The following is a 12590-nucleotide window of genomic DNA, read 5'->3' on the forward strand; positions in this document are numbered from 1 at the left end:
TGTTTACGGTACAAGTTCAATATCACAGAAAGCAAAAAATGGATAAAGAATCTGTGGTACTTACGTACAATGCAATATCACTCAGCAATGAAATCTATGTCATCAGACCCGTAGCAGCATAATGAGTGGATTCAGGTACGATGATTCTAAGTGAAATAAGTCACACAGAAGAAGAAACATCATAAGATATCACTACTACACGGAATAAAAACTTGGCTACACAGGAACTGAATTACAAAACAGAACAGGGTCTCAAATGTAGAAAAGCAACTTATGCTTGCTTAAGGGGAAAGGTGAGTTGGGGTGCTGCATAAAACCAGAGATTGAAATTAGCACAGATATCGTTCCATAAGCCAAATATATAACAGACAAGAGCTACTCCTTGCTCAACGAAGTGGACTCAACACCCCATATTAAACGCCTAAGAATATACCTGACTAGTAAGAATCTTAAAACCTATGGATTTATATGTCTCCGAAACTGAATCAAGCGTGTGTACAGTGGCATAAACGCAGCAGTGATAGGATTGGTGAGGTTCGGTGAGCAAATGCAGACCCTTTGAACTCATATTGCATGGTACCCAATCCATGGGTATCAACTCTCCAGGTTTAAGGGATTCTTCCTTCAGCAAAAACATGCATGTGGAACCCACAGTATGATCCACCGTGTAATCCGGAAACGTGTTCAAATGTGTCTCAGTTTTCCTCCCCTGGTACTCAGGAGCAACATTCCACACGCTTTACTAACACTCTCCCCACTTGGAGAGTCAGTGCCTTTAACCTCCTGTTAGGCCCAGTTTGCAATTTCTGCGGAAGATGAACAGGAATAGGGAGAACCAATGAGAGACTAGCTGGAGGTGTCTGGACGGGCAAATTTAACTCTCATTTCCCACCAGGAAGAGGAATTAACCAAAGGCTTAACGTGCCATGCCGGAACCACACTAGGGCCGGAAGCAATCTTGCGGTGTTGCGGCCAGCTCACAAGAAAGCGAGTTGAAGAAAGGAGTTCAGGGGCACTGTAATTCACAAACCTGCAGATTTATAAATGACAGCTATCGTCCAAAAATATATTGAAGTAAGGCTGCCAAGAGGACTTGAAAGTGGGACAGAATAGCAGGAAACCGATTTCAGGAGGTAGATTGGATTTGCATGTAAAGCATAGGAAAAGCGGCATAACGTCCACAATGATGCACTTGGCCAAAAAGGCCGTATACGTTTTTTCCTCAGGAAAAAACGCATACGCTCTTTTTGGCCAACCAAGCAAGCTTGAAAAGGAAATCTGGACTACAATGAAGTCTCACTGCCCCCCGGTCAAAAGGGCCATCTGAAAAGAGTGTAAAATCCAGAAAGGCAGGACAGGCCATGGAGAACTGGGAGCCTTGTTATGTTGATGGGCGGAATGTAAATTGCCAACAGCCACTCTGGAGAAGTCTATGGTGTTTCCTGAAACATCTAAAACACAAAGCAACAGAGCCTAGGGCACTTCCACTTATGGTCCTATAGCTTAGGGAAATTAAAATCAAAAAGACACAGCCACCCCAAAGTTTGGGATGGCTCTGTTTACAAGAACCTCGTTTATGGTACAAGTTCAATATCGCAGAAACCGAAAAATGGATAAAGACACTGTGATACTTACGTACAATGCAATATCACTCAGCAATGAAATCTGTGTCATCAGGTCCGTAGCAGCATAATGAGTGGATTCAGGTACAATGATTCTAACTGAAATAAGTCACACAGAAAAAGAAACATCATAAGATATCACTACTACACGGAATGTAAACTTGGCTACACAGGAACTGAATAACAAAACAGAACAGGGTCTCAAATGAAGAAAACCAACTTATGCTTGCTTAAGGGGAAAGGTGAGTTGGGGTGCTGCATAAAACCAGAGATTGAAATTAGCACATATACCGTTCCATAAGCCAAATATGTAATAGGCAAGAGCTACACCTTGCTCAACGAAGTGGAATCAACACCCCATATTAAACGCCTAAGAATATACCTGACTAGTAAGAATCTTAAAACCTATGGATTGATATATCTACGAAAGAGAATCAAGCGTGTGTACAGCAGCATAAACGCAGCAGTGATAGGTTTGGAGAGGTTTGGTGAGCAAATGCAGACCCTTTGAAGTCATATTGCATGGTACCCATTCCATGGGTCTCAACTCTCCAGGTTTAAGGGATTCTTCCTTCAGCTAAAACATGCATGTGGAACCCAGAGTATGATCCACCATGTGATCGGGAAACGTGTTCATATGAGTCTCAGTTTTCTTCCCCTGGTACTCGGGTGCAACATTCCAGACGCTTTACTAACACTCTCCCCACATGGAGAGTCAGTGCCTTTAACCTCCAGTTTGGCCCAGTTTGCAATTTCTGCAGAAAATGAACAGGAAGAGGGAGAACCAATCAGAGACTAGCTGGAGGTGTCTTGATGGGCAAATATAACTCTCATTTCCCAAAGGAAGAGGAATTAACCAAAGGCTCAGCTTGCCATGCCGGAACCACACTAGGGCCTGAAGCAATCCTGCAGTGTTGCGGCCAGCTCACAAGAAAGCGAGTTGAAGAAAGGAGCTCAGGGGCACTGTACCTCACAAACCTGCAGAGTTATAAATGACAGCTATCGTCCAAAAATATATTGAAGTAAGGCTGCCAAGAGGACTTGAAAGTGGGGCAGAATTGCAGGAAACCGATTTCAGGAGGTAGATTGGATTTGCATGTAAAGCATAGGAAAAGCGGCAGAACGTCCACAATGATGCACTTGGCCAAAAAGGCCGTATACGTTTTCTCCTCAGGAAAAAACGCATACGCTCTTTTTGGCCAACCAAGCAAGCTTGAAAAGGAAATCTGCACTACAATGAAGTCTCACTGCCCCCCGGTCAAAAGGGCCATCTGAAAAGAGTGTAAAATCCAGAAAGGCAGGACAGGCCATGGAGAACTGGGAGCCTCGTTATGCTGATGGGCGGGATGTAAATTGCCAACAGCCACTCTGGAGAAGTCTATGGTGTTTCCAGAAACATCTAAAACACAAAGCAACAGAGCCTAGGGCACTTCCACTTATGGTCCTATAGCTTAGGGAAATTAAAATCAAAAAGACACAGCCACCCCAAAGTTTGGGGCGGCTCTGTTTACAAGAAAGTCATTTACGGTACAAGTTCAATATCAGAGAAAGCGAAAAATGGATAAAGACGTTGTGGTACTTACGTACAATGCAATACCACTCAGCAATGAAATCTATGTCATCAGGCCCGTAGCAGCATAATGAGTGGATTCAGGTATGATGATTCTAAGTGAAATAAGTCACACAGAAAAAGAAACATCATAAGATATCACTACTACACGGAATGTAAACTTGGCTACACAGGAACTGAATTACAAAACAGAACAGGGTCTCAAATGTAGAAAACCAACTTATGCTTGCTTAAGGGGAAAGGTGAGTTGGGGTGCTGCATAAAACCAGAGATTGAAATTAGCACAGATATCGTTTCATAAGCCATATATGTAATAGACAAGAGCTACTCCTTGCTCAATGAAGTGGACTCAACACCCCATATTAAACGCCTAAGAATATACCTGACTAGTAAGAATCTTAAAACCTCTGGATTTATATGTCTCCGAAGGAGAATCAAGCGTGTGTACAGTGGCATAAACGCAGTAGTAATAGGATTGGTGAGGTTCGGTGAGCAAATGCAGACCCTTTGAAGTCATATTGCATGGTACCCATTTCATGGGTCTCAACTCTCCAGGTTTAAGGGATTCTTCCTTCACCTTAATCATGCATGTGGAACCCAGAGTATGATCCACCGTGTGATCGGGAAACTTGTTCATATGTGTCTCAGTTTTCATCACCTGGTACTCGGGTGCAACATTCCAGATGCTTTACTAACACTCTCCCCACTTGGAGAGTCAGTGCCTTTAACCTCCTGTTTGGCCCAGTTTGCACTTTCTGCGTAAGATGTACAGGAATAGGGAGAACCAATGACACACTAGCTGGAGGTTTCTGGATGGGGAAATTTAACTCTCATTTCCCACCAGGAAGAGGAATTAACCAAAGGCTCAGCGTGCCGTGCCGGAACCACACTAGGACCTGAAGCAATCCTGCGGGGTTGTGGCCAGCTCACAAGAAAGCGAGTTAAAGAAAGGAGCTCAGGGTCACTGGAATTCACAAACCTGCAGAGTTATAAATGACAGCTATCGTCCAAAAATATATTGAAGTAAGGCTGCCAAGAGGACTTGAAAGCGGGGCAGAATTGCAGGAAACCGATTTCAGGAGGTAGACTGGAATTGCATGTAAAGCATAAGAAAAGAGGCCGAACGTCCACAATGATGCACTTGGCCAAAAAGAGCGTATGCGTTTTTTCCTGAATATATTCAGGAAAAAACGCATACGCCCTTTTTGGCCTACCAATCAAGCTTGCAAAGGAAATCTGCACTACAATGAAGTCTCACTGCCCCCCGGTCAAAAGGGCCATCTGAAAAAAGTATAAAATCCAGAAAGGCAGGACAGGCCATGGAGAACTGGAAGCCTTGTTATGCTGATGGGCGGGATGTAAATTGCCAACAGCCACTCTGGAGCAGTGTATGGTGTTTCCTGAAACATCTTCAAAACAAAGCAACAGAGCCTAGGGCACTTCCACTTATGGTCCTATAGCTTAGGGAAATTAAAATCAACAAGACACAGCCACCCCAAAGTATGGGACGGCTCTGTTTACAAGAACCTCGTTTACGGTACAAGTTCAATATCACAGAAAGCGAAAAATTGATAAAGAAGTTGTGGTACTTACGTACAATGCAATATCACTCAGCGATGAAATCTATGTCATCAGGCCCATAGCAGCATAATGAGTGGATTCAGGTACAATGATTCTAAGTGAAATAAGTCACACAGAAAAAGAAACATCATAAGATATCACTAATACACGGAATGTAAACTTGGCTACACAGGAACTGAATTACAAAACAGAACAGTGTCTCAAATGTAGAAAACCAACTTATGCTTGCTTAAGGGGAAAGGTGAGTTGGGGTGCTGCATAAAACCAAAGATTGAAATTAGCACAGATACCGTTCCATAAGCCAAATATGTAATAGACAAGAGCTACTCCTTGCTCAACGAAGTGGACTCAACACCCCATATTAAACGCCTAAGAATATACCTGACTAGTAAGAATCTTAAAACCTATGGATTTATATGTCTCCGAAAGAGAATCAAGCATGTGTACAGTGGCATAAACGCAGCAGTGATAGGATTGGTGAGGTTCGGTGAGCAAATGCAGACCCTTTGAAGTCATATTGCATGGTACCCATTCCATGGGTCTCAACTCTCCAGGTTTAAGGGATTCTTCCTTCAGCTAAAACATCCATTTGGAACTCAGAGTATGATCCACCGTGTGATCGGGAAACCTGTTCAAAGTTGTCTCAGTTTTCATCCCCTGGTACTCGGGTGCAACATTCCAGACGCTTTACTAACAGTCTCCCCACTTGGAGAGTCAGTGCCTTTAAACTCCTGTTTGGCCCAGTTTGCAATTTCTGTGGAAAATGAACAGGAATAGGGAGAACCAATGAGAGACTAGCTGGAGGTGTCTGGACGGGCAAATTTAACTCTCATTTCCCACCAGGAAGAGGAATTAACCAAAGGCTCAGCGTGCCATGCCGGAACCACACTAGGGCCTGAAGTAATCCTGCGGTGTTGCGGCCAGCTCACAAGAAAGCGAGTTGAAGAAAGGAGCTCAGGGGCACTGTAATTCACAAAGCTGCAGAGTTAAAAATGACCGCTATCGTCCAAAAATATATTGAAGTAAGGCTGCCAAGAGGACTTGAATGCGGGACAGAATTGCAGGAAACCGATTTCAGGAGGTAGACTGGAATTGCATTTAAAGCATAGGAAAAGAGGAAAAACGTCCACAATGATGCACTTGGCCAAAAAGGGCGTATGCGTTTTTTCCTGAATATATTCAGGAAAAAACGCATACGCCCTTTTTGGCCAACCAAGCAAGCTTGCAAAGGAAATCTGCACTACAATGAAGTCTCACTGCCCCCCGGTCAAAAGGGCCATCTGAAAAAAGTGTAAAATCCAGAAAGGCAGGACAGGCCATGGAGAACTGGGAGCCTTGTCATGCTGATGGGCGGGATGTAAATTGCCAACAGCCACTCTTGAAAAGTGTATGGTGTTTCCTGAAACATCTAAAAAACAAAGCAACAGAGCCTAGGGCACTTCCACTTATGATCCTATAGCTTAGGGAAATTAAAATCAAAAAGAGACAGCCACCCCAATGTTTGGGACGGCTCTGTTTACAAGAACCTCGTTTACGGTACAAGTTCAATATCACAGAAAGCGAAAAATTGATAAAGAAGTTGTGGTACTTACGTACAATGCAATATCACTCAGCAGTGAAATCTATGTCATCAGGCCCGTAGCAGCATAATGAGTGGATTCAGGTACGATGATTCTAAGTGAAATAAGTCACACAGAAAAAGAAACATCATAAGATATCACTAATACACGGAATGTAAACTTGGCTACACAGGAACTGAATTACAAAACAGAACAGTGTCTCAAATGTAGAAAACCAACTTATGCTTGCTTAAGGGGAAAGGTGAGTTGGGGTGCTGCATAAAACCAAAGATTGAAATTAGCACAGATACCGTTCCATAAGCCAAATATGTAATAGACAAGAGCTACTCCTTGCTCAACGAAGTGGACTCAACACCCCATATTAAACGCCTAAGAATATACCTGACTAGTAAGAATCTTAAAACCTATGGATTTATATGTCTCCGAAAGAGAATCAAGCGTGTGTACAGTGGCATAAACGCAGCAGTGATAGGATTGGTGAGGTTCGGTGAGCAAATGCAGACCCTTTGAAGTCATATTGCATGGTACCCATTCCATGGGTCTCAACTCTCCAGGTTTAAGGGATTCTTCCTTCAGCTAAAACATGCATGTGGAACCCAGAGTATGATCCACCGTGTGATCGGGAAACGTGTTCAAATGTGTCTCAGTTTTCATCCCCTGGTACTCGGGTGCAACATTCCAGACGCTTTACTAACAGTCTCCCCACTTGGAGAGTCAGTGCCTTTAACCTCCTGTTTGGCCCAGTTTGCAATTTCTGCGGAAAATGGACAGGAATAGGGAGAACCAATGAGAGACTAGCTGGAGGTGTCTGGACGGGCAAATTTAACTCTCATTTCCCACCAGGTAGAGGAATTAACCAAAGGCTCAGCGTGCCATGCCGGAACCACACTAGGGCCTGAAGCAATCCTGCGGTGTTGCAGCCAGCTCACAAGAAAGCGACTTGAAGAAAGGAGCTCAGGGGCACTGTCATTCACAAACCTGCAGAGTTATAAATGACAGCTATCGTCCAAAAATATATTGAAGTAAGGCTACCAAGAGGACTTGAAAGCGGGGCAGAATTGCAGGAAACCGATTTCAGGAGGTAGACTGGAATTGCATGTAAAGCATAGGAAAAGAGGCAGAACGTCCCCAATGATGCACTTGGCCAAAAAGGGCATATGCGTTTTTTCTTGAGTATATTCAGGAAAAAACGCATATGCCCTTTTTGGCCAACCAAGCAAGCTTGCAATGGAAATCTGCACTACAATGAAGTCTCACTGCCCCCCGGTCAAAAGGGCCATCTGAAAAAAGTGTACAATCCAGAAAGGCAGGTCAGGCCATGGAGAACAGGGAGCCTTGTTATGCTGATGGGCGGGCTGTAAATTGCCAACAGCCACTCTTGAAAAGTGTATGGTGTTTCCTGAAACATCTAAAAAACAAAGCAACAGAGCCTAGGGCACTTCCACTTATGATCCTATAGCTTAGGGAAATTAAAATCAAAAAGACACAGCCACCCCAAAGTTTGGGACGGCTCTATTTACAAGAACCTCGTTTACGGTACAAGTTCAATATCACAGAAAGCGAAAAATGGATAAAGAAGTTGTGGTACTTATGTACAATGCAATATCACTCAGCAATTAAATCTATGTCATCAGGCCCATAGCAGCATAATGAGTGGATTCAGGTACGATGATTCTAAGTGAAATTAATCACAGAGATAAAGAAACATCATAAGATATCACTAATACACGGAATCTAAACTTGGCTACAAAGGAACTGAATTACAAAACAGAACAGGGTCTCAAATGTAGAAAACCAACTTATGCTTGCTTAAGGGGAAAGGTGAGTTGGGGTGCTGCATAAAACCAGAGATTGAAATTAGCACAGATACCGTTCCATAAGCCAAATATGTAATAGACAAGAACTACTCCTTGCTCAACGAAGAGGACCCAACACCCCATATTAAACACCTAAGTATATATCTGACTAGTAAGAATCTTAAAACCTATGGATTTATATGTCTCCGAAAGAGAATCAAGCGTTTGTACAGTGGCATAAGCGCAGCAGTGATAGCATTGGTGAGGATCGGTGAACAAATGCAGACCCTTTGAAGTCGTATTGCATGGTACCCATTCCATGGGTCTCAACTCTCCAGGTTTAAGGGATTCTTCGATCAGCTAAAACATGCATGTGGAACCCAGAGTATGATCCACTGTGTGATCGGGAAACGTGTTCAAATGTGTCTCAGTTTACGTCCCCTTGTACTCGGGTGCAACATTCCAGACGCTTTACTAACACTCTCCCCACTTGGAGAGTCAGTGCCTTTAACCTCCTGTTTGGCCCAGTTTGCAATTTCTGCGGAAAATGAACAGGAATAGGGAGAACCAATGAGAGACTAGCTGGAGGTTTCTGGACGGGCAAATTTAACTCTCATTTCCCACTAGGAAGAGGAATTAACCAAAGGCTCAGCGTGCCATGCCGGAACCATACTAGGGACTGAAGCACTACTGCGGTGTTGCAGCCTGCTCACAAGAAAGTGAGTTGAAGAAAGGAGCTCAGGGGCACTGTAATTCACAAACCTGCAGAGTTATAAATGACAGCTATCGTCCAAAAATATATTGAAGTAAGGCTGCCAAGAAGACTTGAAAGCGGGGCAGAATTGCAGGAAACCGATTTCAGGAGGTAGACTGGAATTGCATGTAAAGCATAGGAAAAGAGGCAGAACGTCCACAATGATGCACTTGGCCAAAAAGGGCGTATGCGTTTTTTCCTGAATATATTCAGGAAAAACGCATACGCCCTTTTTGGCCAACCAAGCAAGCTTGCAAAGGAAATCTGCACTACAATGAAGTCTCACTGCCCCCCGGTCAAAAGGGCCATCTGAAAAAAGTGTAAAATCCAGAAAGGCAGGACACGCCATGGAGAACTGGGAGCCTTGTTATGCTGATGGGCCGACTGTAAATTGCCAACAGCCACTCTGGAGAAGTGTATGGTGTTTCCTGAAACATCTAAAAAACAAAGCAACAGAGCCTAGGGCACTTCCACTTATGGTCCTATAGCTTAGGGAAATTAAAATCAGAAAGACACAGCCACCCCTAATTTTGGGACAGCTCTGTTGACAAGAACCTCGTTTACGGTACAAGTTCAATATCACAGAAAGCGAAAAATGGATAAAGAAGTTGTGGTACTTATGTACAATGCAATATCACTCAGCAATGAAATCTATGTCATCAGGCCCATAGCAGCATAATGAGTGGATTCAGGTACGATGATTCTAAGTGAAATTAATCACAGAGATAAAGAAACATCATAAGATATCACTAATACACGGAATGTAAACTTGGCTACAAAGGAACTGAATTACAAAACAGAACAGGGTCTCAAATGTAGAAAACCTACTTATGCTTGCTTAACGGGAAAAGTGAGTTGGGGTGCTGCATAAAACCAGTGATTGCAATTAGCACAGATACCGTTCCATAAGCCAAATATGTAATAACAAGAGCTACTCCTTGCTCAACGAAGTGGACTCAACACCCCATATTAAACGCCTAAGAATATACCTGACTAGTAAGAATCTTAAAACCTATGGATTTATATGTCTCCGAAAGAGAATCCGGCGTGTGTACAGTGGCATAAACGCAGCAGTGATAGGATTGGTGAGGTTCGGTGAGCAAATGCAGACCCTTTGAAGTCATATAGCATGGTACCCATTCCATGGGTCTCAACTCTCCAGGTTTAAGAGATTCTTCCTTCAGCTAAAACATGCATGTGGAACCCAGAGTATGAGCCACCGTGTGATCAGAAAACGTGTTCAAATGTGTCTCAGTTTTCGTCCCCCGGTACTCGGGTGCAACATTCCAGACGCTTTACTAACACTCTCCCCACTTGGAGAGTCAGTGCCTTTAACCTCCTGTTTGGCCCAGTTTGCAATTTCTGCAGAAGATGAACAGGAATAGGGAGAACCAATGAGAGACTAGCTGGAGGTGTCTGGACGGGCAAATTTAACTCTCATTTCCCACCAGGAAGAGGAATTAACCAAAGGCTCAGCGTGCCATGCCGGAACCACACTAGGGCCTGAAGCATCCTGCGGAGTTGCGGCCAGCTCACAAGAAAGCGAGTTGAAGAAAGGAGCTCAGGGGCACTGTAATTCACAAACCTGTGGAGGTATAAATGACAGCTATCATCCAAAATTATACTGAAGTAAGGCTGCCAAGAGGACTTGAATGCGGGGCAGAATTGCTGGAAACTGATTTCAGAAGGTACACGGGAGTCGCTCTTAAAGCATAAGAAAAGAGACAGAACTTGGAAAATAATGCACTTGGCAAAAAAGGGCATATGTGTTTTATCCAGAGCTCTCATAACTGAGGGGAGGAGATTCACAGCAGGCTCCAACTGCCACCTGAGTGCTCACATTGCCAAGGCAACGTGAGCAAGCCAGGCAGGAGTTACCTCACAGCAGAGGTCCCACCTCACAGAAGGGTGAGAAACCCAGCCAACATCAGACTGTCACCAGAGGGCCCACATCACCAAGGGGATGGGAACCAGGCAGGAGTGTCTTCACACCAGTGCGGCCACATCATCGAAAGGTGAGGTACTCAGCACATGTGTCCTCAAACCAGAGGACCCACATCACCAAGGGCCTCGGAGTGAGGCAGGCAGGAGTAGCCTCACAACACTGGGCCCATAGAATAAAAAAGTGAGGATTCCAGCAGTTGGAACCTCCCAGCAGGCGGCCCAGAGCACCGAGGCTATGGGATCCAGGCCACAGTGAACTCACAGAAGAGGGTCCATGTCATGAAACTGAGCAACCCAGCCATTGGGACCTCAGAGCAGGAGGCCCACATTCCCATGAGGATGGAAATCTGGTAGGAGTGTCCTCGCACCACTGAGAACGTATCAGAAAATTTTGGGCGACCAGCAGTTAGGGCCTGACGCCAGAGGACCCTCATCACCAAGGGAAGGAGGCTCCCAGCAGGCTCCAACAGCCACCAGAGAGCTGACGTCGCCAAGGCGATGTGTGCCAACCAGGCACGAATGACCTCACAGCAGAGGGCCCACCTCAGAGAAGTGTGACGAACCCAGTCAGGATCAGACTCGCACCAGAGGGCCCACATCACCAAATGGATTGGAACCAGGCAGGAGTGTCCTCACATGAGTAGGGCCACATCATCTAAAGGTGAGGAACCCAGAACATGTGGCTTCAAACCATAGGACACCCATCACCAAGGGGCTGGGAGTGAGGCAGGCAGGAGGAGCCTCATAACAGAGGGCCCAAAAATAAGAAAGGTGAGGAATCCAGCAGTTGGAACCTCCCAGCAGGTGGCCCAGAGCACAGAGGCTAGGGGATCCAGGCCAGAGTGAACTAACACCAAACAGCCCACATCATGAAACTGTGAGCAACCCAGACATTGGGACCTCAGTGCAGAAGTCCCACATCCCCATGGTGATGGGAACATGACAGGAGTGTCCTGGCATCACTGGGCTCACATCAGAAAACGTGGGGTGCTCAGAAGTTAGGGCCTGACGCTAGAGGGCACTCATCACCGAGAGGAGGAGGCTCCCAGCAGGCTCCAGCTGCCACCAGAGGGCCAACGTCGCCAAGGCGATGTGTGCCAGCCCGGCAGGAGTGACCTCACAGCAGAGGGCCCACCTCACAGAAGGGTGAGGAACACAGCCAGGATCAGACTCTCACCAGAGGGTCCACATCACCAAGGGGATGGGAACCTGGCAGGGGTGGCTTCGCACTACTTAGCACATATCAGAAAATGTTAGGAGCCCAGCAGTTAGGGCCTGACGCCAGGGGTCCCTCATAACTGAGGGGAGGAGACTCCCAGCAGGTTCCAACTGCCAACAGAGGGCCCACGTCTACAAGGTGGCATGCGCCATCCAGGCAGTAGTGACCTCACAGCAGAAGGCCTATCTCACAGGAGGGTGAGGAATTGAGGCAGGATGAGACTCTCGCCAGAGGACCCACAACACCAAGGGGATGGGAACCAGTCAGGACTGTCCTCCCACCAGTGGGGCCACATCATCGAAAGGTGAGGAACCCAGCACATGTGGCCTCATATCAGAGGACATACATCACAAAGGGGATGGGAGTGAGGCAGGTAGGAGTAGCCTAAAAACAGAGGGCCCAAAAAATAAAAAAGGTGAGGAATCCAGCATTTGGAACCTCCCAGCAGGCGGCCGAGAGCACAGAAGCTATGGGATGCAGGCAGGAGTGAACTAACAGCAGAGAGCCCACATCATGAAACTGTG

The sequence above is a fragment of the Orcinus orca genome, chromosome 1, assembly GCF_937001465.1.
Source record: "Orcinus orca chromosome 1, mOrcOrc1.1, whole genome shotgun sequence".
Lineage (NCBI taxonomy): Eukaryota > Metazoa > Chordata > Mammalia > Artiodactyla > Delphinidae > Orcinus > Orcinus orca.